Raw genomic sequence first — 23,819 nt, 5'->3', positions numbered from 1 at the left:
GGCTGGCTGACATCCTTCCTGGCAAGTCATAGGGTTCCCCAATTACATTGAGTTCACAATTAGTGTGCTCTCAGTCGCACTTAAGGCTTGGGTGTATGTAAACTTATGCATTGCTAATTTCTCTTATCATATATATTGAAATGTAGCATGAATGTGTGCATTCAATGGTTATCATTAGTAAAATAACGCCGTGATGATACGCACATGTAAACTGTGCTAACGTAGTGCACTCACCTAAATTTAGCTTCTATTTTAATTCTCTTATTGGTCTGCAAGATGTTTCACGGGTCATATAATGCTCTAATTGTAAGAACTTGAGAGATAAGATATCCATCCCGTAAAATTATGGCTTATTTAAAGACCTGAAATAAATTTTGTGAAAAAAAAATAATATGGGATGAAAATTGATTATAAAAAAAGAAACCAATAAAACAAGAGAATGGAAGGGGAAAATAATGCAACTAAAAAAATAGGTTCGTAATAATGTATGCATATGATCCATATTACGCAGTCGGCACTGTTAAAAAATAACCTTAGTCCTGACATTAGAACCCAATCACGACCTCAAAATTATCACCCGCCATTGCGTTAATTTACGTAAATTACCGTGCATTGTAGGGGGCCGCCGCGCACATCGTCGCATAAACGACGATTTCATCGATGGTAAAATTATTTGCCGAGCGGGGAAGGAGAACGTGCGAATTTGGCGTTGAAGAGGCCTTCACCTGGGAAGGGCTGCTCTGAGGAGCAGTCTCGCAGTAATTGCGGAACAAAGACTAGTTGAAGGAGAGAGTGGGCGATGAGAAATTGTGAGAGGAGGGGAGGCAGGAGAGGGTACAAGTGAGGAAAATAAGGGGAAAGGAGGATGGGGAGATTTGAGAGGGAGTGGGCAAGGAGAATCAGGAGAGGGCTTCGAAACAATGCGAGATTTTGAGAAAGGAGAATGAGAGAAGGTGAGGGAATGGGGGAAGGAGGGAGAGTGTGGGGTTGAAGGGGGGAAAGAATGGAGAATACGAACATTTGAGAAAGAATAATTAAAGAAAAGCATAGATTAAAGGATTTTCAGAGGAGATAAGTGGGGGAATGAAGGGAGAGAAAGGATGAATGAGAGTTTAGTGAGTGTATGGGAAGTTGACAGAATGGGAATGAAATGGGATAATCGAGCAAATAGTGGGAAATGGAAGTGTTTGAGAGGGGATGTTAAGGTATATTGAGCGAGGGTGGACGGTTGGTAGAGATGGTAGAAAAGGAATGAGATGAGTGAATCGGGTAATTAAGGAGGGAGGGAGGAATGGAAAGGGAAGAGAAGGTGCTAAAGAGGAGGGATGATAGGGTATGAGCGGCGAAAAGAGGGGAGATGGGGAAATGAGAGAGGCTGAGGGGATGACAAGAGGGATTGGGAGTGGATGAGTGCGGGAAATAGGAGAGAAAGTGAGATTGAGTGTGTTTGAGAAGGCGTTAGATCGGGTGATGGGGTTGAGCAAATGAGGTAGAGAGGAGGAGGGAAGGAGGGAAAGAGGAAGAAGGTTTAATTATGGAATACAGGTGCTTGGTGGTGGAAGGGGGGGAAAAAGAGGTTGTGTTGTGCCGGGGAAGGACGAGAAGATGGGAAGAGGGGTGTGAAAATGAGGGACCAGATTGAGCATGGAAAAGAAAATGTTTGGGGTCGAATGGGATTGTTTGGCGGGAGAGGATTGAGGCATAAGACGTGGGGATGAGAGCGCTGGAGTGGAGTGAAGAGATACGAGGAAGACGGTGGCTGAGGAGATGATGGAAGGGTGGGGGAGATTGGGAAATCGAGGGAATGGCGGGGGAGAGGGGGGAATGAGAGCGTTGGAGAGGAAGGAGGGGGCGATGAGGGGTGGGGCGGGTTGAAGGGTATTTGAGGAATGAGAGGGGGCGGGCGCGGGGAGGAAGGGGAAAAAGGGATTGGAGATATGGAGACGATATGGGAATGTGTGCTTGGGGGAATGAGCTGGGATGGATGGGGCATGGGGGGACAGAGCGTTTGAGAGGAAGGAAGGATGAGGGGGGTGGGCGAAGGACTGCCCTGGGCAGTGGGTTGGTGCGTGATCGAGATTGGAGGAATGAGAGAGAATGGGAGATGATGAGGTGTGGAAACGGGAGTGAGAGGGATGGGGCGGAAGAAAACGATGTCGGACGGTCGGTTGAGGGAGGTAGGGGAGAAGGGGGTTGAGTGCGTGAAGCAAGAGGGAATGAGAGGCGTAAATGAGGTTGGGAGGGGGAATGAGAGGTTTTCACTGGGCATGAGAATGCATGAGAAGGGATGACTAGGGAGGATTAGAGGCGGTGAGGGGAATAAGCAGCTGAAATAGGAGGGAAGGGAAATATTGTGCTGTCTGAGAGGGGGGGAGAGCCTTCGGGAGGTGAGAGTGTGAGAAAGATGTGGGAATGAAGAGGGGAGTGATATGGCATGGGAGTGAATGGGAAGGTGTGCGAAAGAGATGGGCTGATCAGGGGAAAAGGCGGAAGGGAGTACTGTGAGAGTTTGCCAGAGGTGTGAGAATGACGAGTGGAAGCGAGGAGTGTCGTCGGGTGAGAGGGAGAGGGAGTGTGAGTAAGTTTGAAAGGAGACGGGATGGGAGAGGGGGGAATGAGAGTGTCGGAGGACACGATGAGAATAAGTGAGGAGGGATCTGTGGGGGGTTGAGCGGAGCGTTAAAGAGGGCAAGGGTTGAGACGAAACGAGATAGTTTGAGGGGCATGAGTTGGTGAGAGTGATGGGTGAGAGGAGACGGGAGTGGACGGAGGGCGGTCGAGGAGAAATGAGAGCGCTTCCGACGGAAAGAGAATAAATGGTAACCATTGATTTAATCTATTTATTTATATACTTAACGACTTCATTGGGGCGAGATTGAGACAAAATAGTAAATTCCTCCACCTAGCCATTACACATTACAATTGAGGCAATTACGAGCAGTCATGTCCTAGGTGGAGAAAAACCCACCTATGTGGGAAACGAACTCGGAAGTTCCGTGTTGATAGGTGAGGATATGATCCTGCCAACACCGGGGCCGGCAAGGATGAGAGTAGGCCAGGAAAAGAGGGAAGAGTGAGGGACTGAAAGTTGTGAGAAAAGGGGTTAAAAGGGGATGAGCGAAGGGATGAAGGGGAATGAAAGCTTTTGGGGATGCAGAAGGAATAGAGAGACGGAAAAATGAGAGGGCATTTGTGGGATGAGAAGGAAGGAGGAGGAGTGAACAAGTTGGTTTGAGGAGCGGAGCAAAAGTTCAAGAGTGAGAGACGAGAGATGGTGAACGGGTGAAAGAGTTCGGCATAAGGGATTGAAAGGGTTTTTGAAGGGACTACACTTGTTGTAAGGGAATGAGGGTCGAGAAGGGCGTGAGAACTCTTCTTTTGGATTAGTCCTACTGAGCAAACAAAATAGTTACAATTCAAAAATTGAAAGCATTTGAAATAAAATTGGACACAGGTGAACAATTAGGTGACAAATTGAATTTATAAAATTACGTGGTGATATTAATACATGCTTCAATATTCAGGAAAAAAGTAATTTAAATAAAATACATATTATGCTAAGTATGCATGAATTTCAAAAGTTTCACCGAAGGGGACTTCTTAACATAAGTTGTAATAGAATTCCGCTGTCGAGGGAAGGAATGAAGGAGACGAGAGATGGGCTGGGAAAATTGGTGGAAACGAGGAACTTGTGAAAATGGGGAGGGGACAAGTAGGTGTAAGAGATAGAGAGAGGGAAAAAAAGGTGGAAAGAGGAGAAGAGAAAGTGAGAGAATTTGAGAGAAATGAGTGTGTGATAGAATTAGGGATCTATCGGGTAGAGTGGAGAAAAGAGAGGTTAGGAGAGGAGAAAGACGGGGTTTAAAAAGGCATTCTATTCTAAACCTATAAGAATGACGGATGAGAGTGGATGAGCAGTGAGAAGAGTGGGGAAAGTAGAACAGGCATGGACAGTGAGAGCAGGTGGTCGGTGGAGAAGTGGTTGAGGGGGTAGGGGATGATTTGCGGGGTAATGAAATGTGTGGGAATCAGATATGAAGAGAGATGAGCTGGCGAAAGAGAATGGAAGGGTGGAATGAAAGATTTTGAGAGAGGATAAGGATGTGTAAGGATAGGAGGGAGGAAAAGGGTTTAGCGGGGAAAAGAAGGCGGAGGGGGAATGAGAGGGTTTTAGTGCAGATGAGGATGGATGAGAATGAGGAATTAGATAGGGTGCGCTTGTCGAGGAGACGGGGAGTGGGGGATGATTGTGTTGGATGGTGGTACGAAAGTCTGAGAATGGAGAAGAGAGGAGAAGGAGGGGGACAGTTATTCGTAAAGGGGACGACAAGAGGGTGAGGGATCAGGGGTGCTGAGCGGGGTGAGGGGATGAGACGGTTTAGGATTGCGAGAGGGTGTGCGGGAGAAAGAGGGGAAATGACGGATGTGGAGAAGGAATTAGAAGGCGAGAAAATGATGGATTAAAAGTGGTTAGCGGGGAAAAGAGGGGCCGGGGGTTTTAATAGGGAATTAGAATGAGGAATGAGGAGAGGTAAGGGGGGATAAGAGGGTAGTGGAGAATGAGAGGGGATGTTGATGAGTGAGAATGTGGAATGATGGCGAAGTGCGAAAAATGACGGGAAAGGGGGTTCTGAGAGGAATTGGAAAGGGGTGAAAGGGTGAGAGGATGCGGAATGGGAAAGAGTTGGAGTGGGGAAGAGGTGAATGAGAGGGCTTGAGAGGGTAGTTGTGGGAATGGGGAATGAGAATATTTAGGCTGGGGAACGAGGGTAGAGGAAGATTAAGGGAGTTTGGAAGAGGGTCTACATCTCTACTAAAATTTACCAAAACGGTGTGTGGCAGGGGTTGCAAGCAACAGGTGGAAAGATAAAGGGACGAGAGAGAGGGTGGGTATTGAAGGGCTGAGCGAAAGGGAAATATAACATCTCCTTTAAATCCGTGAAAAGAACTGAATGGATGCGCACACATAAAATGCACGAGATTTGTTAAAAAAGTAACGGGAATTTTATAATTTCGGATAGTTCATAGAGCACCATGGGTTCAAACGATCAAGCCACCAGGTCAGACGATCAATTTAGAGTACTACTTACTAGCTCACCACTGTTTTTGTGAATCAATGCGAAAAACACGCCCGCATTTTTGAGGAAACTATTCATGACTTTAACACCATCCCGCGAATATGCACCAGTGCTTGTTCGTGAATATTTGCCCAAAAACAGCACTGTGCTGATTTCCTAACCCCCATATTCTCCAGACATGGCCCTGTGTGACTTATTTCTATTTCCAAAAATAAAGAGAACCTTAAGGGGCCGTCATGTCACAATCATTGATGAGATTAAAAACGCATCGCTTAGAGAACTGAAAGCTATACCAAAGATCGAGGCACAGAAGTGTACCAAGGATAGAGAAAAGTGCTGGCGTAAGTGTATAATATCTATTGGGGACTACTTAGAGGGTAATAACATTGCTGTGGAGGATTAAATAAAACTCTTACCAAATAATTCGACTTGCCGTTGTTAACTGAGCACACCCCGCATGCATGTTTGCGGAGAAATTCTTGGGGGGTGAGAAGGCTTGAGAAGGGCGGATTAGACGGGAAATGTAGGAGGAAGGGTTGCGGGAAGTTTGTGAGAGGATGAAACAGTGTGATATTGAGAGGTTTACAGGTAAGTGATGGGGGAAGAGGGATGAGGAGGTTTGAGAAGGCATGGCATGAAGGTGTGAGAATGACAGGTGTTGAGTGGGGAAAAGGGGGTGGGTGCCGAGGAAAGTGAGGTTTTGAGAGGGAATGAGGAGGTGTGAAAAAGGAGATGCGTGTGAAATTCGGGTGTGAATTGGTGAATAGGTGAGGGGTTAATGGGGGTCGAGGGGTTTCGAGAAGGGGATGAGAGGGAGAGTGAGTGTGGATGAAAAGGGGAAGTTCGGTTTTAACACTCGGTGATCTCCGGTGAGAAGAGCCGGGGGGTGGGGGATAAGATAATGCGCGAAGTTATTATGGTCGGGGCTGTGGCGTGGGTGGAAAGGGGAGGAGTGGGGACCAATTTGGGAGTGACGGGGTTCATAAACGGCGATGGGGCATGAGAGTTGGTTGAGAGTCTATCGGGAGTCTTCGTGTGGAGGGCCGTTTGGGTAATGGGGCGCGATGGAGAATGGCATGATGGATCACATCATTGATCTTGCTTATGGGTCTGCGTATTCTTCATGTATAAAAATAAATTACAAATATTTCTGAATATACCCAACATAATGCGATCCCGAAGGGCCACTCTAAATCATTGGATTTGGGTTGCAATTATCACACAAATAGAGATAGAACGAAGAATTTGAGTGGTAAAAAGAGGCATGGCCGACATTATTTCGAACCAATTACTTTCAACAAATATTTTAGGCGGTAAATGGTGAAAAAATATTACTTTCCTTTGCGTTTTTGTGTACTTGAAAGAAAGTAACATTAACAGTGCGCTAGGCAAAGAGGCTTTCACAAGGAGGAGAGAGTTGATGAGAAGGACGTTGAGTAAGGATATTAAGAAAAGACTCGTAAAAACTTTCATACGGAGCGTAGCTATGTACAGCACGGAAACGTGGTAATTGAAGCAGGAAAATAGACGTAGACTGAAGGCTTTTGAAATGTGGGTGTGGAGAAGAATGGAGAAGGTGAAATGGAGAGAGAAGAAAAACATACTCAACGTCCCTGTCATCAACTCCCTCCTCCTTGTGAAAGCCTCTTTAACTTGCGCAATTCTTCTCCTTACGTCCCTACTACTTTGACCGTGTTGGTCCAAAACACTTCCGTGGTACGTAAACTGTTCTACCTGCTCTAGTTTTTGCCCTCCTATTTTAATGTTTACCTTAGCCTTTTTCCTTCTGGAAAATCGCAAAACCTTTGTTTTATTAATATTGATTTTCATCCCATATCTGTCGCACTGAATTTCCAATTCACTAAGCAATGCTTGGAACCCCTTGGCTGACCGACAAACTAAAGCTTGGTCATCAGCAAACCTAACTGATTTTACGAATTCCCCGACCACTTTCATTCCTACCTTTTAGTTCTTCCCATGCCTATTTAATCATTTCCTCCACATATACGTTCAACAACAACGGTGATAATGGGCAACCATGTCTTACACCTCTTCCTCACACTTCCCATCTGGACTCCCCTTTCCCCACTCGCACCTGTGCAGTCTGAGGCATATAAAGGTAGCGGATTAGCCTTCTGTCCCTCCAATCTTTTCCTATTTTCTGCAATATACTCATTAGTTTCTCCCAATTCACCCTATTAAACGCTTTTTCGAAATCTACGAAACAGGCAAATACTTCCTGGCTGTATTCTATATTCCTCTCGATTAATAATTTCATTACTGCAATGGCATCACGCGTACCTCTCCCCTTCCTAAACCCAATCTGGTCAGCCCCTAATTAATCATTTGACCCCCTCTCTATCCTTTTTTTGATGATCCTGAGAACAACTTTAGCTGCATGGGATATTAAACTTGTCCTGTAGTCCTCACATGATGTAGCCACATTATATATTTATACATATATATATATATATATATATATATATATATATATATATATATATATATAAATGTATATATATATATTTATTAATATTTATATAAAAATATAATGGGTTGCGGTAGTCCAGTGGATTGAGCATTGGACTGCTGACCGGAGGGACCCGGGTTCGATTCCCGTGCAAGGCACTCTGGGCACCTGCAGCTTTACCCAAGTTATGTGACTTTTCGGGTACCAGATCTTCCTCGGAAACCATAACCGGCATAGGGAAAGGAACTGTCCCCCCTACCCTGTCGTGTGAATTTCACCCGCCGTCGGGCTTAGTACTGGGTGAACTCTACCATCACCTACCAAACCGACCTTCGGGTTGATTACTGTGATGTTGGTATTTTTAGGGTTTTTATATATATATATATATATATATATATATATATATATATATATATATATATATATATATATATACCTCCTGCCGTTTTCCAGGAATTATTGGGAAACATAACACAGCTTGAATGAAATGCAGGGTTCCCAGAGGCCTCATTCGGAATCGAACCCGGGCCCTCTTGTCAGCAGCACAGCTGCTTGCCCGCCAAAATATACAAGTACCATTGTACATCGACTCCAGCACGAAGATCCTGATCCAAATCTTATTCGCTGATTGACAAAGGGTGCACCGCACGCACACTCCCGAACCTCACACATATCAAAAAATTGAAAATCTATTTCCCTCGTCGATGACATACCTTCCAAACCAAAAGTTCTCCGTACAAGGCGGCCTCTCAGCTCGACAAACGACCATCGACCCCCCGTTGCGCCGCACCCCTCGAAACCCCCCCTACCCCCTTGGTATGCCGCAGCGGCGCGGGAGGAGTCGAGGCGGTGCGAGGGTAGGGAAGGGAGAAGGGAAGCGCCTTCCCTCCATTGACGGGACGGGCGAAAGGGGCCCGGCCGGCTCGTTTGTGGGGGTGCCCTGAGCGTCGTCATTCAGTCGCATCGCACCCCTCCATCTCCTCCCCGCGTCCTTCCGCCTCCGCACCACCCCCTCCCATCCCATACAAGCCGGATCGTCCTGGCGGTTGCGGCTCGGCTGTGGGAAACCGCTTGCGCATGCCCGTCCTCCGATTGCAACCTGTAGCTGGCTTACACCGTGGCCTTGACCCAGGCAGTACATATCCCGCCGACATACGACAGGAACATTTTGAAGAGGGTGACGACCGTCCGTCCGCCTTTTTAAAGGAAGAGGGGTCGGCTGACGCCAACCGTGACAGGTTTCAGCAAATTTGGTAGAGGGGATCAAGGTTTTATTTCAATTTTCATTCATTGACAAATTTGGGGATGTTAAGCTGTTCCCTTTATGGCATCGGCTCGGCTTGAAGGAGGTATTGATGTAGACCGCTGCAGATTCACTCAAACTGACCCAACTGACACCTATGTCATTCAGATAATTAGGAAGGTTTGTTTTACCCAGCACATATTTTTTGACTTACCCGACCGTAGACGACTATCTTTTATATAGTCGAGCATAAATATGTTTTCCGCTAAATATTTTTTCACGATTTAATATGATTCAGAGCAGTATTACCAAATACGAGGCATATACGAAGATAAAGAGAAGTTTGGTAATAAAAATATGTATTTGTTATAAAAAGTTTTTATTGAGGGGTTTAGCTTCCTACAAACCTACTTAACTGCTCTACATAATCTCCATTTACCTCCAAGCATTTTTCGTGACGCTTCACTGGTTTCTTTAGTCCTTCAGCATAGAATTCCACCCTAGGAATGGAACATGTTGACGACGGTGGTCTTGAGATCTTCTTCGCTTAAAAACGAATGTACGCCAAGCCACGGTTTCAAGTGCAAGGAGAGGTAATGGTCGCTAAGTGCAAGGTCGGGACCGGGGAGAGCGTCGGTCGAAAAACTCTCGTCCACTCTATATTGTTTTCTCTTCGTCTTGGTCGGTAATGCACTTTCGTGGACACAATTTCCGATATCCGAGCTTTTCCGTAGTAATCCTCTAAATAGTGGGGCGTCCAACAAGAGATATTACAGCGTCTAGAGGGCTAATGGTCGTTCGTCGATCAGATGGCAGTCCTTGGTCCCCTTATTGAATCATTTTATCGATTGGGATTCCGTACCCGACACTCCGCTCTTCCTCAACTCCCGGTGGATGTGGGCAGTTGATGATCCTTTTGCACATAAAAATCGAATAACAGCACGCACTTCGTAACTGGCGGGGGCAACGAAGTACGCAGATATTATTATCTGCATTCACCGACAGGCGAACGACTAACTAATCAAAACAATAACTTCAGTGTCTTCCGAGGCAATAATAAAAGGTGCTGCATCCGTAAAACTTTGTTTTAACCGGTCAATGTTTAAAGTATAAGAAAACGGCCCTTACTCTTCGAATTTACCTTGTTACGTACATTGTAGTATTACTTGAAAACGATGTCAGCATCGAAAAAATATAATAGCACACTGTAGATTGAAAAAGTACATGTGTTAAGCAACTGTTCCACCAAATCATATCTGATAATGTTACGTGTTATTAGATGTAAGTTATAGTTTTGAACCTTTAACAACGAGACTATGATATTCTCTAATTCGATATTGTGGCCATGAGACACTCCGGAAAGTTCTGCTGAGTTCATTTGTGATTTAAGAATGACTCAGTGACAGCACCCAACTTCGCTCGTCCCTACTTCGCAATGCGTCACTTGGTTTGGTTGTAAATCAATTGTTATATTTGAAGAACACTTGATGTCGTAGCATAATTTTAAGCGTCTTTCAAATTTAATAGTAATGCAGATATTTTCGAGCAAGAAACTTGCACTTTCGCACAAATGTTTCTATAAATTCATCAAAGTAGGAAGAGATTCTCATGCTTTAAATGTTCGTTACATTTGTTATAATGTTTAAACTTTAGATTTTCTGTCATAGTTGGCTGAAAAAATTGGCGGATAATTTACATTCCGCTTCGAGTTAATCCCAACCCAATGAATTAAATCCAATAAAATCATTTGAGTACAATCGTGAATATTTTGATTAAAGTTAAGAGTCACATCTGATGGTTTCGCATCAAGGGGAAAATTTTTATTTTGGTGGAAATATTCTGAGTTTTACCTCTATAGATTGACATGAATAAAATCCTAGAAAAAGTGCGAATACATTTTCGTAAAGACGAATTTATTCGCATTCATGATTATCTCAAATAAGAATTGTCCTCAATGTTGGCCAGGATTTAAATGATCATGAGAAATGGATCCGGCACCACACTCCAGTATTATTTGTTGCAGCTTGCGCTGTAAGACGCAGTGAAAGAGAATGATGGAGGAGGAATGGACAGAGTGGCAAAATATAGGAAGCAGCGTTTTAATTATAACATGCAGGTCATTGTATCAGAGGTACCTCATAAGGTCATGTCCACACATTGCTGCCGAAGCCGCCTCCTCATTTAGCGTTGATGCTCACATACAACATGATGTTGATGAGTTTCAAAACGTCATGTTACCTACGTACAACGTATTTCATAAATTGATTATTTAAAAAAGAAAGCTGGAAAAGTCAAAATGCATATTTTCCCCATACTGTCGAGAGACATTGGGAAGCCAGGAGACACCGAGCCACGTGAAGTGAGGGCTATTTCCTCCCCTCTATCTCTGCTCTGCGACAGAATATACGGCCTACACTCCTAGACGACCTCCACTCCCTGGGGACGCGGCACAGGAGGTGTATGGACAACTTATACAGAATAAGGCAGACCCAGGAGTGAAAAAGCCATCAGTGGGAGCATAGATCCGTCCCTGTGTACCCCTGTCGCACTCCACCCCTCCCCATCTGTTGTGTCCTCCTAAGTTTGGAATAATTATGAAGTTAAGGCAATAATCAAGCCGCAAACGAGAGACTGTCTTACTTATATCATGTTTAAATCACGAGGGCGTATTTTGCCAGCTGATAGTAGCATATGTATGCTTGTCCTAGAGCCTGCGAGACATCTGGCGATCAGTCGGTCAGTCTGTGGCATCCTGTGTAAGTTGGTGGGTGTGTTGCACGAGTGTAGAAGAGAATAATTGCTGTTCTGTACATTTTCATTGGGCACGCTGGGAACATCCACCCGCATAGTCTCGACTTAGACCCCACTAATTCTCATCTGTTAGGACTCATGCAAAATCATTTAGGTCGCCGTAGAGGTTACTCGTTGGCTGCGGCAGCAAACAAAATACTTCTATGCTGTCGGCTGTCAAGGAATTGTAAAGACATGGGATGAGTATCTGTGTGTGCACGATGAAGGTGTAAATAAGTGAAATAAATTTCACTTTGATTATCATTGTCTTTACCCAGTTTTGCGAGTTATTTATCGACTTACCCTCATTCTTCTCAGTGGTTGAGATAACGTGGAGAAAAGAGGGATAAATACGACCTTAGTGCGTTATAGTTACGTCTCTAGCATCAACGGTGATATTTTTCACTTAAAAGAGGCTAACGTAGTGGCTTCCCACTAATAGAGTTGGAATCCCGAAGGCGGCAGATTTTTTCAGTGGGATCCCGATCCCTACTTGAGGTGCTTCGTGGAGAGCACCGCTTTGACTGAGAAAGCCGTCCGTCGGATGGGACGTTAAACTACGGACCCCTTGGAGTCTTTCGTTGAGAATTGGCTTATGCCAACGCCGGGTTTCTTTCCACCTTTCCCATCCATCCCTAATAGCGCCAATGACCTTAGCTGTCAGTCGCCTCCCCGAAAAACTACTGCTACTATCATATACTTAAGTGGGTGGTGCAACATTTTCAATGTGTATTTCCTTTATTTAGCCATTACAGGAAGTGACCCTTTCACATGAATTGTATGCAATTGCTCATGATATTCTGTTTTAAGGCCATTCATGCTCAATATATCCGAACGTAAATTGCCTCCGACGTTCTCCGAAGTTGTTGCAGGGCAAAGGGTGGATAATGCGTCGCCGCTGAATGATCTTAGCTTGACCGCTGACGACAGAGGTCCGCCGCGCCCGGTCTCCTTAACAAGTGCAATGAGAAGGAAAATTTGACCCGCCGTTACAAACTCCCCTGAGTTTGGGCGTGCGCAAATTCAAGGTACAAAAATCAGAATACCTTAAGTAAAGAATGAATTTACAGCGTAAATAATGATACTCACTCGATTGTACTTGATGTTTTACACAATAAGCTAGTTAAAACTTTAAGTAAGTAAACATTTTACTCTCAATGGAAGGTTAAGTAGTCCCTAAAACCCATTGATATACCTTTTAAATTAGCCACTAGGCAATAAAACGCCTATATCTGATTCAACCGAACTCTACTATCCTGGTTAAGAACAAGTGCCCGCTAGCTCGTTTCCAGTATTTGGCAAATAAATTGTCCGGCAACAATCGTCAGCCGATTTTACTCATTATCCTTTTCAAACAGATCTGCTGCTTACCTATAGTCCCGTTCCTCTGTGAAAGCTGTACCGAATCCCTCCGAAAACATGAGAAAAATTGTCAAATTTTCTTGAAGAAATTTGATGTGTGATGTGGTAGTGGAATGATAGCGTACGGAAATAACATGTGTATATGGGTGTTTTTATGTCTAACGCAGTTCATTTAATTCCATCGGAAAAAGTAACACCCAATTTGTTTGAATAAAAAGTGCACTACACTAATTCCATCGCACAGTTTTTCCAAGTCACTCTTTTACAACTCCAAGGCAAACTTATGAATAGAGAACCTGATTAAATATTATTAGATATCCGCAGAGGTAATCACCGTTTCGTCCTGCAACGTAGGCTGTCTCGAGACGTATGCGTACGTTTTTCAAACTGGACTTCCATACATGGCTCTCTAATGGTGAATTTTCTGTAAATGGTGATTATATAATGTCCGTGAGGTAGCAAGTTTCCTATATTTGTACACTTAGTCGAACGACTATTTAAAACTGCAACGATAGTACTCATTCATCTAAAACTACGGATTTCTACTGAGATTCTCACTGATTACTTCGGAAGAAACTTCAAAAACAAGGACATTGAGGCGATTGGTTGTCCAGTTGAGGAGAAGACGGTTATTGGAATGGGAATAATCGTAATTCAAAATAACACTCTGCGACCAAAATTCTTATAAAATCGTACGAGTTAATGAACGTCCTACCCGTTTGCCTTTGCGATCATTCTGTACCCCATCAGCTTCCAAATAACACCTGAAAGTATACCTATCAGCTTTGCAGTGTTTAACTTTGCTCCGACTTGTGTATTCAATGTTTTTAATATATCTAAAGTGACTTTGGTTTCTTACTATTATGATTTCTGATTGTTCGGGGAAAGAATGAGTATTTGTATCTATCTGTACTGGAATCTCTCTCCCTTATTTTATCCTTGTGGTCTGATCTACCTAAGTAGTGTGGGGCCATTATAATTCCTTCAGTGTCATAGTTAAACTCCCAGCCGGGAGAAGTATATCATCAAAGGGAAAGAAGGGAGGGTACTGGGGGATGAAAGAATGCGCCCAGGTGCAATTAGAGTCCCTCCTTATGCCCTATTGTCATGCTTAATGTTAGAATAATTGTTTCTATGAGATATGCATTACAGAATGACACTGATGGTGAGCAAATACTCATACTTTCTAAAGATGAGAGGGGTGATATCTCCGTTGAATCCGCCAATCGTTAATGTTTTGTTCAGGAACGACGTGGAACAAGGGGCGCGACTATAGGACGGGGGAGCCGACGAGCTTGAGGCCTTAACGTTCAGAAAAGTGAAGAAAACGGGATAGCCGAGACCGTAAACTTGATTGGCACAAAGTTGAAAGGAGGTGGGGAAAAACAAGGTTACAAGTAAGGGGTTGGACAGGGTACACACACTAGGTCACTTGAGTGTGTTTAAGAAACCATTTTATATTTACCAAAAAATATCGTTCCCTCAATTAAGCATTAAAGGTTCAGTTGTGACACATTGAAGAGAGAAAATGCTTAATTTAGATCAATATCCACGGAACTTTAGCTAGATTGTATGGAGCGCCGGTGAACGTAGCAAGCGAGGCAGGAGTCAAAATATGGAAAAACCCACCCGATTAGAATCCTAATTGGCTGACATGCTGTCTTAGTGGCAATCAGGAACTGTAATATTTTCTATTTAATAGGTATCATATGATAAATATTTCCGACCCGCAGTTGAACCTGGACGCCTGAAACATAATCCTTTTGGTCTTTCTTTGCCGCTTGAGATTCCCCGGTGATCGAAGAGGAGGCTTGCTCGAGGAACTATGCGAATGTGCACGGGAAAGTAGGAAGTACAGGAGTGACTCAGTCCGAGGACGCAGTGATATCATCCGCAGCGGAAAAAAAGCGTTGGAGACAGATGTAATTCCGAAAATCCTAGAGAATAATTTGAGGGAAGAGTCGAGAGACCTTTGGGGCAAACCGCGGTTCTGGTAATCCCTCCCATCATGCCCTTGCCATATATGGTTTGTATGAAAAGCATCGGGAAAAATTTCCAGAAAAATGTTACTTTCAGAAATTGCTACAATGCTTCAATATTTTTCGAAGTACATCCTTGAACGTCGACAATCTTTTGCCAGCGGCTTTTCCACGACTCGAAAGCTCCCTGGTAGACGGATTCCGGAAGGTCATTAAGGGTACGCGTGCAAGCTTCTTTGACGGCCCTTAGGGTCCCATGATGGTGTTCTTTGAGGGAGGTTTTCACTTTTGTGAATTAGAATTAGTTTGCTAGTGCCAAGTCGGGACTACAAGGAGGTTGGGGAATCGTCGTGATCCCGGTGTAGAAGGTCTTTGCATGCAGACAATCGACTCTGCATTTGGTAGTCCGTCAAGACCCTCGGGACGAGTTAAGCGCAGATATTTCGCATCACCAAGTTTTCAGTGATAATTGTGTGAACTATCATCTTATCAATGCCAGTACGATCTACGATAATACGGACACTTGATAATACGTACCTGACTGTCTGAATTCAGTATTTCAGGTACACATCAGTGAAAAATCCTTATCGATACTTTACAAGTATATGCACGATTGTAGATACACGCCTTAAACACTTCCAGCGGATTTCCAAATGATTAGTTCTTATTCTTTTCGAGGCTGGTAAACTTAATAAATATTTTTGTGAAGTGCAAATACAGTATTGAATCCATAGCGGGAGTTTTTGTTAAAAAGATGATAAATTCATCAGTGTGCATGACGGGCAAACTACAAACAATTTTAGCAGGATGACAAAAGAATATTTGATACCTTCAAAAATTTGAGAATCCGCGTGAGTGTCAAAGGGCACGGTTCTCTGAGTGAGGTCAAGATGGGAGAGAGGAGAACATAGGAGGAGGGGAATATAGGAAGGTGTTGAAGATAGAAGGGAAGGGGAGGGAGGGAAGAGTGTGTAGCGATGGGATAGGAAGCGACGGAAGAGGAGAAGGTGTGGGGGGCGATCGATTTGACGAGGCCTGGTGAGGGGAAATGGTGAGATGGGAAGGTTGGGGAGGGCGTATCATATCAATGGACCACACGAACATGTGGAACGAGGAAAGATTCCTTTGGCCATATGTGAGCCATCTTTCGAGTTCTCGCCTTCCTCCTACGCGTGGGAGATACCCGGAGGTTTGTTAGTATTTGGATGCGAAAGAAATTTTGGAATATATGCTGCGGAGGGCGTGTATGTTCTTTGATAGGATAATTTGTGAAGGCAGCGGATTTGATGGGGTGACGGTTCCCATAGTTAATAATTGCTTCGATAATTGCTTTGCCCGTACAAGTAATAGCCGTCCCCTTCTGAATCAACATGCATCACTGAGGTGAGAACTCGGGATTTGACCCATATATGGCTGGAAAGGGATTTTGAATCTCCATGTCTAAACCAAGTGCACTAGTATAATATCGTGCGCGACCAACCAATGATACTGAAGTAGAGTATATTACTCCTCATTTTTAGCTTTCAGTATGTTTAAAATTCGATTTCATATTAAGTTGAAAAGCTGAATGAAATAGCTATTATTTCATAGTATTTTTTTAACGTGCTCTCTGTTTCCATTAAAATACGAAACTCATGGAACTCATTTATTTAACTGTGAATTAAATTTAAAATAACTTTCAGTTTTTTATTCATAATTACTCCTCTGCATTCAGCTTGCCTTTCGCTCGTTACATAGGCTGAGACTATCCTTCTTAGAAATATTTTTCATTTATGATAACTATCAGCCTTTTTACCAAAATAAATGTTTTTTTTGACCCAAAAGATAATTTATAGTTCAATTTCTGCTTTACAGTTGGGTACAGAAAGATTCGATTCATTTGTTTATTTTAGTATATGGGCAATTTAATAGACGTGCTTTCCATTTAGATGAATCAGTTACCCAAGATCGACGGAGAAAGTACGATCCGGTGCAAGCAAGCGTCATTACGAAATTGCCGACAAAATAGGTAACTTTTTTTTTCAAAGAATATTTCCTTTCCGCGAGGAATTGTCCTCTCTCGTCTCCAATGACTGAATACCGGTTAATATAGAGAATTATCAACCATAATCCATCCTGTGTTCTCCCTGTCGCAACTCTATAGGGGTAAAACTTATCCATTGTTGTATTTTCCTATGTGATACACCCCCCCCCACCGCGCCCGCGCCCTCCCCTCGGCAAAACCGGGTTCGCGTCGCGGATGATGCACTCCTCCTTCCTCCATCTCCGTCGCCGTGGCCCAAAAAGAGAAAGCATCGCAACGGCATCGCTGCATTTCCAAAGCGGCTCCAAATTATATGCCATGCAATATTTTACACCCGCGAGGGGAAGCGGCAAATGGTCCGTCGCACAGGGGGAGGAGGGGGCTGCCCTCACGTAATTTCGCGCTGGAGTGGGAGTTCCCCCCCCCACCCCCGGGGCCACGTCTGCCAAAGGCTACCGACGGGATATTCATTGCATTCAGTTTGCTGCATTGCTCCACACAGCTAGCATTCCCCGCCGCTCCCCTCGTCCGCCCCGCCCCCCACCTGGTTCCCTCTCCCCCGGCCGTCTCGCCGAGTAAAGACGGAGGGGGGGGGCGCTCGATCATAATCCCAGCCGCCTGTCTTGGCGCCCCCGCTGGAGCGAGCCGTCCCCTCCCCTCCCCCCTCCTGTAGTTCCCCCTCTCGTTCTTCCCTAGAAGAACTGCCTGCTGTGTGTCGAAACTTCAGTTTTTAGCGATTTTGGATATCACGCCTTCCTCGCTTTTATGCTCTTCATTCCCGCCTCCGTGGCCTCTGTCTCTCTCTCTTTCTCTCTCGGGGAGGGGGGGGGAGAGGAGGTGGGCGCGGAGGGTTGCTCGGCAGTCTCCGTTGCCCGCCCCCTCTTAGTCACCCCCGAACCGTAACCTCCTGGTTTCACTGCATTCCTTTCTCTCTGTTGTTGTTGCGTGGATTTGGTTATCTGCCGGTCGTCCACCCTCCTCCGACGGCGCCCGCCTCCCTCTCGGACAAACAAGGCTTGTATATAAAGTATCGGGAAAAAGTTTAGGAATAATAGATTTGTTTCAGATGTTGCTACAATGCCTCAAAATTCTTCAAAGGACATCGCATGAGTGTGAACACACTGTTGCCAGCGACTTTTCCAAGACTCGAAGGCTTCCTGGTAGGCGGATTCCGGGAGGTCATTTTGGGTACGTGTGAAAGCTTCTTTGACGGTACTTACGGTCCCATGATGGTTTCCTTTGAGGGAGGTTTTCACTTTTTGGAATTGTAATTAGTCTGCTAGTGCCTAGTCGGGACTATATGGGGGTTGGGGAATCGTCGTAATGTCGGTACAGAAGGTCTTCGCCCATCTGCGATCGCCCATGATTCCAAGACCATCTGCGATCATGCACACACTTAACCAACGGTCTGAATTCAGTACTTAATGCATACGTCAGGGAAAAATTGTTACCTATGCTTTTCATACAAGCCTTCTATGCCATCGGTTTCATTAGCCGAGAGGACCGATCGCATTGCCGCTCCACCTCGCCTCCCATTTCTACTCTTTCCCATTTTATCTTAATGCTGCACGGAGCCATTTGCCAATCGTTTCCGTTTCGTAAAAATATAGGAAAGACGGTGCGACGTAACGGCGAGGCAATTCAAACGACATTAATTAGCAGAACGGCCGTTCGGGTTGTACCGAGACGTGGAGAAATGATTTAACACGCTCTAGTATTGAAGGCGTAGACTGCCGAGCGATACAAGTGTGATATTTGGCTTCGTCACGGTGTGGACTCTTGCATCGTCTCTCTCTCGTTAGCATTCAGCGAGAGCCCGGGATGAGTGAGGACTCTTTCCGAATTCTAATTTTGTTTCGGTGTTTATTCGAACTCAAGCTAAGTAGCACTTTTGGTCGGAGCCGTGTCGCCAAACGGTGACTATGTTTTTCTCTAATCACTTGTCGATCTCGAAGTGTATTCCTGTTCTCTCGATTTTCCTTCGCTTTGATTAGAATCGTGACACTTTATAATAATTAAGAATGCATCAAGACTTGTAATCCGATGAATTCAACTACTCCGTTTATATAATACCACACCATTTTATCTTCGACCGCTTTTATTTCCCGCATCTGAACAAGAAACCATGCATTTGAGGCCACCGTTTGATCAAATTTGCGCTAGATTACGAGCAGTCAAATAACCAGGGATTTACGTAGGCATGGCCTGAAGCGTGTGAGACCGGGGGATGTAGGAATAAACCGTAAATGGTTTTTTAATGAAATTTGAGAATGCGCTATGCCTGGTGGGTTTGGGATGACGAAAACAACTACGAAATTTAATGGTTTTGCGGCATAGGAAATTTGGTTCCGATGGCATTAGATAGCAAGCAATTATAGATCAATCTCTTCTCCATGTTCATTGCCTGCTTATATACGAGGGTCATCCGGAAAGTAGTACCCGTTCGTGCCGCATGAAGTGCTGACGACGCGAGTAGCCGTTGGACGAGGTCAGATAGCTTCAGTGGCTTGTCTGCCTTCTCTGAGCCAAGTTGCGTGACGCTAGCATTGCCTGTGTTGTTTCTGTGATTGTTTACAATGTTTAAAAAAATTGAGAACGCCGCCAGTTGTGAAGTGAGGGCAGTGATTAAATTCCTCAATGCAAGAAACGTTCGCCCATGTGATATTCATCGCCAATTAAAGGAGGTGTATGGAGACAATGTAATGGACGAGTCGTCTGTTCGGCGGTGGTGTCGCAACTTCAACATGGGGAGGGAGAACACACACGACGATGAGCGTTCGGAGAGACCGTCTGTCATTACAGACCAACTGGTGAGCTCAGTTGACGAATTCGTGAGGAACGATCGGCGCGTCACAATTGATGACATCTGTGAGCATTTTCCCAATGTTTCTCGAACAATTGTTCATGAAATTGTTAAACACCATCTGCATTATGCAAAAATTTGTGCAAGATGGGTCCCTCGCGTATCTCAATGAGCTGGCGGCGAAGGACTATGCAGCAGGAATACAGAAACTTGTCACACGTTATGACAAATGCCTTAATTTGCTTGGAGATTATGTTGAGAAGTAGTTTAAAGTATCCTCTTTCAAATAAAATTTTTTATGTTTGTTAATATTTACTTTTGTGTCTTTATTTCACGAACGGGTACTACTTTCCGGATGACCCTCGTATTTATCCGACATTTTAGAGAAGGTATATGAGCATCGGCTTCCGTTTTCTTAACTCTTAACTTATCCTTCCAGATCCGAGGTTTTTTCATAATATTTTCTTCCTTTAATGCTCAAAGAGTGTTTTACGGCCACGGTCATCCTTGCATTTGCTTTCTTTGTACTTCATACTTCCTCCAAGAGAGATCTAATCAAGAAATGGTCTTCCTTTGAAAATGCACGTATTTTGTACTCCCAAAGGACTTCTAAGTTTTTGTTACAGAACACGGTTTCTTAGGATGAACTGGAATTGAAGATGAAGCGAACATTGAAGAGTATTATTGTATAAATCCGTTATTGCCCCGGTCGAGCGAAGTAATCAAGAAAAAATGTCCTCATCTGGAAAGGAAAAAAAATTCTCTTCCATCAAGAAAACGCACAGGTGCATACCTGCGCAGTTTCGATGGCAAAAATTATGGAATAAAGTTCAAGCTTTCAAAGTGTCCATTTTATTCACTATATTTTCCCCCAGTCTTTTTTTATTTCCAAACATGAAAACATGCTTCTGTGAAAACAATACACGTCGAACTAGGTGGTCATCGCTAAGACAGTTGCCTTTTTTTAAGAATCTTCCTAAATGCTACTTTTTGGATGACGTAAAAATTTAAAGAAACCTACGTTGGGAAAAGTATATCGAGATACAAGATGTTATAATTTGAAAAAAAAACAAAATAATTTGTTTTTCCATTTTTTCCAAGGTTTTTTTGAATGACCCACGGGACGCGTACCAATTATGCATAACCAAGGGACGTGATATTCCACGGGTAGAACGTTGGAGTAATGACCGGAGGACCCAGGTTCGATCCCCGTGCAAAAATTATTGGGCACCCTCAGCTCCACCCGAGCTGTGGAATTTTTCGGTTGCCAGATCTGTGGAAAGCGCAACCGATGCAGGGAAAAGAACTGGCCCCCCTACCCAGCTGATGCGTGAATATCACACGCCGTCTGGCTTGGTACTGGGTGAACTCTATCATCACCTACCAAGCTGACCTTCGAGTTGATTACAGTGGTTTCTCTTGAACTTCGGCTTCCGTTTTCTTCGCTATATCTCCTTCCAGATATGACATTTTTTCATAATATTTCCTTCCTTTAATTTTCGAAGGATTTTTTTACAGCCACAGTGGCCCTTACGTTTCCTTTCTTTTTAGTTCAAAGTTCCCCCGAGATACATCCAATCACCAAAAGGTTTTCCTTTGACTTTGAACGTACGAGTACGGTTTTCCTTTGACTTTGACTCGTATATTGTGCTCCCAAAAGACTTCTAAGTTTTGGTCAAATTTAACCTCATTTTTATATAACCAAGGGATGTGGTGGTCTGGTGGGTGGAGCTTTGGACTGTTGACTGGATGTCACGGGTTTGACTCCTGGGAAATATACTTTTTTGGGCATTATTAAGGAACATAGTAGTCCAATTCGATGTCTCTCTGAGCACCCTCAACTCCACGGAAGCTATGTGATTTTTTGGGTGCCAGATCTTCCTGGGAAACCATAGTCGGCACAGGGAAATGCACTGCCCCCCCCCCACCCTGTTAATGAATGAATTTCACATGCCTTTGGCCTTAGTACTAGATGAAATCTATACTAACCTATCAAATCAACCTTCAAGCTTATAGCTGTGGATTTTTTTTCATAACCCTTTTCGATCTGGCGTTTATCAATAGGGTATAAAATATATTGCTCAGCCAACATTTTTCTCTACACAATCAAGATAAACGAAACTCGTAAGTAGCTCTTTAAGTTAGTTCAGCCATTGTAATGTTCTTTGGTTCGTTTTAGCTTTCATAATCAATGGATATTTTATTTTTATAAGGAGATTGTTTCGTTCTAAACAAGTAAAAATGATCGCGGAAAAAAGCAAAGTGGTGAGAAACAGAGCAAATTAGCGAAGTGGAAGAAAAGTAAGAAAGGTATGGTAAATTGTTGGCTCAAACAACTACGCTGGACTCACTTGGTCACAGAAATAAAATTAAAAACTGAAGTAATTTCATCTGACAATATAAACAAAAATGGTAATACAGAAACACCTGAGTGTAGGTGAACATAAAAATGATAACCATAGGCCTAACGTGAATAACCCAAGTCTTGTAGACAATCAAGTACCGGAAAAAAATGAAAATTTTAATGCCAAATGTAATGCACTTCTTTGTTGGATACATGTCGGTACTGCTGCCAAAAATGGGTTAACCCCGCGGTTGGTGGCGCATGAGTATAACAGAAAACGCTCTCTGTTTTTATTTAAAATAGTAATCAGCAGCTAAGTTTGCGAACTAATAACTCAAATACATCTCTAACGGTATCGATCACAGCATATCAGGCTTGCGTGAAATATATCAGTTGAGGATTTTCTGTGTATGGGACAATTCTTCGAGCAGTTACGACAACTTGGGCCTGCCAGACCCAGCGCCAAGTATGCTACAATTTTTCCATGTCGCCTACTCAGGGCAGTGAATCCATTTACGTCCTATTTGTTATGTTGTTTTCCTTAAGGTTTTCTTATTTCATTGCCATCTCTTACATGAACCATCTGTGAGATGATATTTTATTTTTAAAACCACGTGTCATAAATGATCTTTATGCCCAGAGCGAACGAACAGAATCTGATTATAATTTTTCTATCAATGCCTCGAAGAAAGGGTGTAATTGGCAAAAATAACAAATATTCAATTGCTAGATAAAAAATATTAGTGTAGGTGTTGAGCTAAGTTTGCTAAAAAAATAATTTTGCGAGAATAGCATGGTGATGTGGCAAAAGATAATGTGGTATATCAGCTATATGAGTGCTAAAATAATTTCTCGTTTATAATATAATTGGTAGAAAATGCAAAAAATGTGAAACAGCAATAATAAATGAAATATAATAACTGGTAGGAATGCACTATTAGTTTGTGTTTCAAAACTTATTCAAGAGTAATCTCGAGAAAAAGTTAGCGGAATAATTTTGATGAAAAAGTTATTAACACTTAACATTTTAAAATGAGAAAATCTAATATTTAAAAAGAGGCAATTCAATTCCTATGAATTGGAAAAAATTATATATTGTAAGAGTGCTACTGATTTACGGTACCATTTAAAAGCAATAATTTTACCCTTAATATTGAAAAAGATAATGAAAAATTATTTTCCTCTAAGTATTGAAAAAAATAGTCAAAATAGTTAGCAGTTACAAGAGTCTATGAAACACTGCGGCTTTCTAAATCGGATGCCTGAAACTTCGTGCGTCGTTCTGAGATGCTTTAAAAGCTTTAACTATAATATTGTCTTTGGTTATAATGTAATGCTGACATAGATTTCTGGTTTAGCTTCAGCACAACTCTGTTACACGATTTGTCTGATACTTGAAAGGTCACAAAGTTTGGTGTGGAAATCCTTTGAACAGTAGGTCTTCATATTGATAAATTAATACGCATGGGGTCCTTCTAAACATATAGCTTATTAAGTTTATACTCAGTAGCCGTAAATGAAAAAGACGAGAGAGTGACAGAATTTAAATACTTTTCAATTATCGTGAATCCCACTCATCACATAATGCAAAATGACATTTATTGTTATATGCAAGTATGCATGCGAAGAGATTACCGCGAATTTTTAGAGTTCGTAAAAATGCTGGACGTAATGGCCAGCTTATTCATAGCTATGGCTTACTCATGCTGTGATTTCTTTCCTCCCAG

Source organism: Hetaerina americana, unplaced genomic scaffold (genome assembly GCF_022747635.1).
Source record: "Hetaerina americana unplaced genomic scaffold, ioHetAmer1.1.p SCAF_13, whole genome shotgun sequence".
Taxonomy (NCBI): domain Eukaryota; kingdom Metazoa; phylum Arthropoda; class Insecta; order Odonata; family Calopterygidae; genus Hetaerina; species Hetaerina americana.
Note: the sequence above shows the minus strand (reverse complement) of the source record.